Source organism: Chenopodium album, chromosome 6 (assembly GCF_948465745.1).
Source record: "Chenopodium album chromosome 6, dcCheAlbu1.1, whole genome shotgun sequence".
In the NCBI taxonomy this organism is placed as follows: Eukaryota; Viridiplantae; Streptophyta; class Magnoliopsida; order Caryophyllales; family Amaranthaceae; genus Chenopodium; species Chenopodium album.
The window spans coordinates 47384414-47391084 of NC_137839.1; the positions used below are offsets into that span (position 1 = coordinate 47384414).

The window sequence follows — 6671 nt, forward strand, 5'->3', positions numbered from 1 at the left end:
TTGAGATGGAGGTGGATTTTGATATTGAGGGTTGGAGTTATAGGAAAGTTGAGCATGTTGGTTCAATTGTTGAGGTTGAGGTACAAACCCGGGTGGTGGTTGTCTCCAAGCTACTCCACCGCCGCTTCCTCTAAATCCCTCTTGCCTTGTGTTGTATGCCGCTACATGTTCGGGGCTTAAACCTCCACAATAGGATGACCTCATCTTTCAATGCAAGCATAGAAGTGAATACATGAGCAATAAGTGGCCATCCAATTACACATGCAATTAACCAATTCTTTAACAATCAATCATCAACCCAAAATGAACATGCAAACACAAACATCAATTAACCCATGGCTTGGTTGGGTCTCCACCCAACCCCTAGTTAAGAAACTACTCACTAAACATGGTGAAGAACATTCTAACAACAATATCTAAATTCAAAATTAATCTAACAAATTGAAGAGAGTAGTAAGAACAAAGTAGATTGAACATGCAACATCAATTAACCAAAATGGCGCCGTTGCCGGGGAATGGCATTGAGCATTGAGTTACTTGTGAAACATGTGAGACTAGTTCATTTGTATAGATTTGTTTTTCTTTGATTTCTTTGACTAACTTTTTGTTGTAGGTGTTAGTAGAGGGATATTCGGTCGTTGGACAATCACCCTCAAGCCAAACACTATTTCTACCTAAACTAACCTAAGACAAGTCTAGGGCAAGTAAAGGATCGTATCCACAGGGAATGGGTATGAGTACACCGAGAATATGAAACGGTTGTAATCTAGTTCGGTCACAAATGGGAGGTTTGATTAAATAACTACTATATGGAGACAAACACTAGGGGGAAATGGGAATCGACACCAACCAAACCAATGAATCAAAACAATAGGCAAGCATGTACACAAATTGGGTGATAGAAAGGGCACTCAACATTGTCTTCTTTCGAAGCCACCACACTAAGCATTCTTAAACCAAACTCAACTAGCAAGATAGGCCAACCAAGTCTTAACAATAGGAAGTAGACTACTAACTCGGGTTCGTCTTTCGATCGATTCGAGATAGTACTAAGGCACAAATAATTGGGATTTCTCACCTAATTATCGCAACTAAGACTACTACATCATCCAAACAAGGAACCGTAATCAAGATAGAAATTCGGTTTAATCATACAAGAAAAGGTTCACTTCTTTCGAAACTACAACACTAAGCATTCCTAAACTAAACTCGACTAACAAGATAGGCCAACCAAGTTTTAACGATGGGAAGTAGACTACTAACTCGGGTTTGTCTTTCGATCGGTTCGAGATAGTACTAAGGCACAAATAATTGGGATTTCTCTCCTAATTACCGCAACTAAGACTACTACATCATCCAAACGAGGTACCGTAATCAAGAGGAATTTAGCATAATCATACAAGAAATGGCTCACATCTAGACCTCATCTTTCAATGCAAGCATAGAAGTGAATACATGAGCAATAAGTGGCCATCCAATTACACATGCAATTAACCAATTCTTTAACAATCAATCATCAACCCAAAATGAACATGCAAACACAAACATCAATTAACCCATGGCTTGGTTGGGTCTCCACCCAACCCCTAGTTAAGAAACTACTCACTAAACATGGTGAAGAACATTCTAACAACAATATCTAAATTCAAAATTAATCTAACAAATTGAAGAGAGTAGTAAGAACAAAGTAGATTGAACATGCAACAACAATTAACCAAGATTAAGAGAGAAATCTACAATTCAAGGAATTAAAAACAGAAAATAAAGAGTAAGGGATAGAGGAAAGAGATTACTAATGAAGCTTCAAGGTTGAGAAAATGTTGAAAGGAAGAATACAAACTTCAATTAATCTACTTCAATGATAGAGTTTGAGAGAAACTAAACTAATTAATAAGAGTTTAGAGAGTTAAGGGCCTAAGAAGACTAAAGGGAAGAAGGTGATCTTCTCCAAGGAAGAAGATGCAGAAAACTGAAGCCAAGGGTCGTATTTATACACCCCGAAATAACATTGTAAAATCCGCCCAAAAAGTCGGGTCTGCATGTAGGAGCGCCCGCTCCTACATAGAGGAGCGCCCGCTCCTCAGGCTGGAGCGCCCTCTCCTGTCTCTTGCGCGCCCTCTCCTCCTGCAGCGATTTGAGGCAGTTTGTGGAAGATCAGGGAGGAGCGCCCGCTCCTACTATGGTGCACGCCCTCTCCTAGCTGGGAATAAAGAGAGGCAGATTGTGGCGCTTGGGGTAGGAGCGCCCTCTCCTAAGGGGTTGCACGCCCTCTCCTCTTGTGCTTTGCTTCCAATATAGTTCTTCATGTTCATGCTATATGACCAATTTCTCCTTGCATCTACAAACACGAACACACACATAAAAAGGAACGGGGAAGCCAAAAGTTGTAATCATACACAAAAAGGAGTCGGAAAGGGGGGGTAAAGAAGGGAAAATGACAACAAAATTGTGCTAAAAATACCATTATAAGTGGACAAATAAAACACTTATCAAATTCCCCCAAGCCAGCCAATTGCTTGTCCCTAAGCAATTCACTTGGCGCTAAAGAAACTAATAGATTAGTCCAAAGAAAAGCACATGTAAAGATAAAAGAATCCTTAAGCAATAAAACTCGAGCATGAGGTATATGCCTAAGATCAACCACGGTCATGACTAACCAAGGCCTAGCTAACCTTCCCGAATGTACTCAACTTTGGTCCATTCAACCAATCTTACCGCGTCCCCACATAAAGTTGAAATTCTCCCTAATGGTAGTGTCTCATGACTCCTCGAAGGAGCCGGAAGAAAAATAGACAAAAGAAAGTTTAGAACACTCGACATCTCAATGATAAGTACCCTCTCCATATGCTTGTGAACCAACTCCCTCCACCGACAATGGATTCAACTACTCTACTAACATTACAAAACTCAAGGATTACGACACAAGTTAAGGCATAGAGAAAACTAGAAGTGCTTTGCAATTAAAGTCAAGCTAAGATATATAGCACTAAGAGCAAACCTAAAGAGGTTTCTAACTTTGACCCAAATTACAAAATATGAATAAACTTGAAATAAAAACGCACCCCCAAGCTTGTTTAATTGCTAGGGTGATGGCTATTCATCACTTCTTTTCTTTCCCTTCTTTCTTTCCTTTTTTTTTTTTCTTTCTTTCTTTCTTTCTTTTTTTTTTCTTTTTTTCTTTTTTTTTTTCAAACTTGAACATTTACATCACTAACTACTAATTACAATAAATTAAAAATTGAACTAAGAACACAAGAATGATATGCCTTAATTTTTTTGTGAATAAACAATATATAACAACCTTTATCAATCACTAAGATTAGTTTAGGCCGCGATCTTGGGAGTTGGGACTCAAGTTCTCGATCTAGGTACTAAATCAAAGAGGATCCTTGCCACTCATTCAAAATGTAGTAGGCTTGAAAAAAAAATATTACAACCTCACTTTTGGGAACAATATGGGATCAATTACTACCTTTTGGGGTTCAAATTCCTTTGATATGGGCGACAACCTTCTTACCACAATCCTAGACTTTAGGTCTCGTACATTCGGTAAGGTTATTGTCACACTAGCCTAAACTAGCCAATTCTATGTTCAACCAAGGGCATCTAAACCATGCTCGAAATTTTATTACCAAAAGAAAGCAAATATCCATCACATGCAATCCAATATCCTCATTGAGGACTATTCTAAAAGCAATTTTTTTTTTTTAGAGGAAAAGCAAAAATACTCGGGTTGCCTCCCGGGAACGCTTCTTTAACGTCACTAGCTTGACGAAAATTCGAAGATTGGTTTCTTCACTAACACCTACAACAAAAAGTTAGTCAAAGAAATCAAAGAAAAACAAATCTATACAAATGAACTAGTCTCACATGTTTCACAAGTAACTCAATGCTCAATGCCATTCCCCGGCAACGGCGCCATTTTGGTAATAAAATTTCGAGCATGGTTTAGATGCCCTTGGTTGAACATAGAATTGGCTAGTTTAGGCTAGTGTGACAATAACCTTACCGAATGTACGAGACCTAAAGTCTAGGATTGTGGTAAGAAGGTTGTCGCCCATATCAAAGGAATTTGAACCCCAAAAGGTAGTAATTGATCCCATATTGTTCCCAAAAGTGAGGTTGTAATATTTTTTTTTCAAGCCTACTACATTTTGAATGAGTGGCAAGGATCCTCTTTGATTTAGTACCTAGATCGAGAACTTGAGTCCCAACTCCCAAGATCGCGGCCTAAACTAATCTTAGTGATTGATAAAGGTTGTTATATATTGTTTATTCACAAAAAAATTAAGGCATATCATTCTTGTGTTCTTAGTTCAATTTTTAATTTATTGTAATTAGTAGTTAGTGATGTAAATGTTCAAGTTTGAAAAAAAAAAAAAAGAAAAAAAGAAAAAAAAAAGAAAGAAAGAAAGAAAGAAAAAAAAAAAGGAAAGAAAGAAGGGAAAGAAAAGAAGTGATGAATAGCCATCACCCTAGCAATTAAACAAGCTTGGGGGTGCGTTTTTATTTCAAGTTTATTCATATTTTGTAATTTGGGTCAAAGTTAGAAACCTCTTTAGGTTTGCTCTTAGTGCTATATATCTTAGCTTGACTTTAATTGCAAAGCACTTCTAGTTTTCTCTATGCCTTAACTTGTGTCGTAATCCTTGAGTTTTGTAATGTTAGTAGAGTAGTTGAATCCATTGTCGGTGGAGGGAGTTGGTTCACAAGCATATGGAGAGGGTACTTATCATTGAGATGTCGAGTGTTCTAAACTTTCTTTTGTCTATTTTTCTTCCGGCTCCTTCGAGGAGTCATGGTTCGTTCCTCCACAATTTTGACAAGAGAAAGAGTTAACTGGAGAAAAGCTTGCACCACCACTTGAACTTGCATTCACACTCGTGTTCAACTTGGAAAGCCCTTATGTTAGTTGATCAATTTGATGTTGTAATTGATCAACTTTCTCCAATTCGTAAATACCACCTCTCTTTGGAGCGTTTCTTCTTCGCCCCCCCCCCCCCCCCAAGAGTAATTCTTTGCTACCTTTTCTATTGTAGCTTCAACTTGATTTTGAGGGATCTTGATTAATTGACCACCCGCCCCCGCATCCAAATTGGCTCTTGACATGGTCTCCAATCCGTCGTAGAAAAACCGCATGAGCAACCCTTGATTGTACTCATGGTGGGGACATGCTTGTACTAACTCCTTGAATCTCTCCCGTGATTCACCAAGACTTTCATCGGCCTCTTACTCAAATGATGCAATTTTCCTTCTCATTTCGGCGGTCTTCTCTTCGGAGATAAAGCGCTTCAAGAACGCCTTTACCACCTCCCTCCATGTTGTGAGAGTGTTAGGCTTTACTTGCTTTAGCCATTTCTTTGCTCGTCCAGTGAGAGATTGCCAGAAAAGGTGCATACGAATGTAGTCTTGACTCACTTCATTGGTTTGCATCATTGCGCACAATTCGAGGAATCGGTCCAAATGTTCAATACGGTCCTCACTTGCACTTCCGGAAAATTGCTCCGATTGGACCATTCGCGTATATTGTGGATGGATCGAAAAGTTGGTTTCCGTGACGGGTAGAAAATTCCCTCCCGTGAGCTCGTAATCCTCCGGATTTCCAAACTCACGAAATAAAACATCATTCTCTTGTCCTGCCATTAATTCGTGTGGTGAACTTGAAGAGTAAGTATCACTCTCACTATCAACTATATCACCAAAACCTCTTCCCTCGTCTTGATAAAGCCTACGAACTTGTCTCAAGGCTCGGTTGATTTCGTGGTCAATTTGATGTGAGGGTGCTCCTTGAGACCTCTTATGCATTCACCAAAGCTAAGCAAACAATTAGCAATGCCAAGGATAATAAAACAAAAAAAAACAAAAAAAAAAGAAAGCAAAATGACTCTAACAAAAGCAATAATAGACGCTAAACAAGCCGCTTCACCGGCGACGACGCCAAAATTTGATCGCGGATAGATAGGTCGTTATGCTACCACCCAAAACAAATTAATCATTTATAATACCTAAACCTACACTAAACTAGTTAGTGGCAAGTAAAGGGTCGAACCACTAGGGAAGCACACTAATTCAACATCAAATATCACTATTGCAAGAGTGAAAAGGGGATGGTTTTTGTTGGTTTTGTTGAGTAGAACACTAAAACTAAAAGTAAGCAAGAAAATGATGATTTAAATAAATAGAAAATGACGCTAGGGATACGGGGGTGTCCAATATGATTAGAAAGAGGAGAATAATTGTGATTATCATGAAACATATGCCAAAGAACACAAGGTTCTACCTAAACAATTCATTCTCATGCAATAGTCTAGGCAAATCAATGAAAGAGGTCTACACCCCAAAAGAAAGAGACTTGGACAACAAGGCGCAAATAAATCAGAAACCCAGTCGTGCGCGCCCGCGCAGTAGGGTTGTGCGCCCTCTCAGCGTAGTGCGCGGCCGCAACTTTGAGGGTACGGGGAAAATAAGCGCGCCCGCACAGTAGGCCTGCGCGCCCACGCATCAGGTGTATGCGCCCACACAGAAGACGCACAGCAAGTCGCGCAAACTCTCTGGTAAGGCTATGTTTCTTCAGTCTGGCTGTGCGGGTTATGACAGGGTTGCGCACCCGCACAGCCTAACATGCGCGCCCGCACAGAAGCCGCACATCACCCCGCGCACAACAGTTAGCT

At 39.7% G+C, this 6671-nt stretch overlaps 1 non-coding gene across 1 annotated transcript; it reads left to right on the plus strand.

Moving 5' to 3' along the window:
- Window positions 1-5154: 5154 nt before the first annotated feature.
- On the plus strand, window positions 5155-5262 carry LOC145637605 (small nucleolar RNA R71). Its single transcript, XR_014114369.1, has one exon. It is a non-coding gene; the product is annotated as a small nucleolar RNA R71 (small nucleolar RNA).
- Window positions 5263-6671: the final 1409 nt, after the last annotated feature.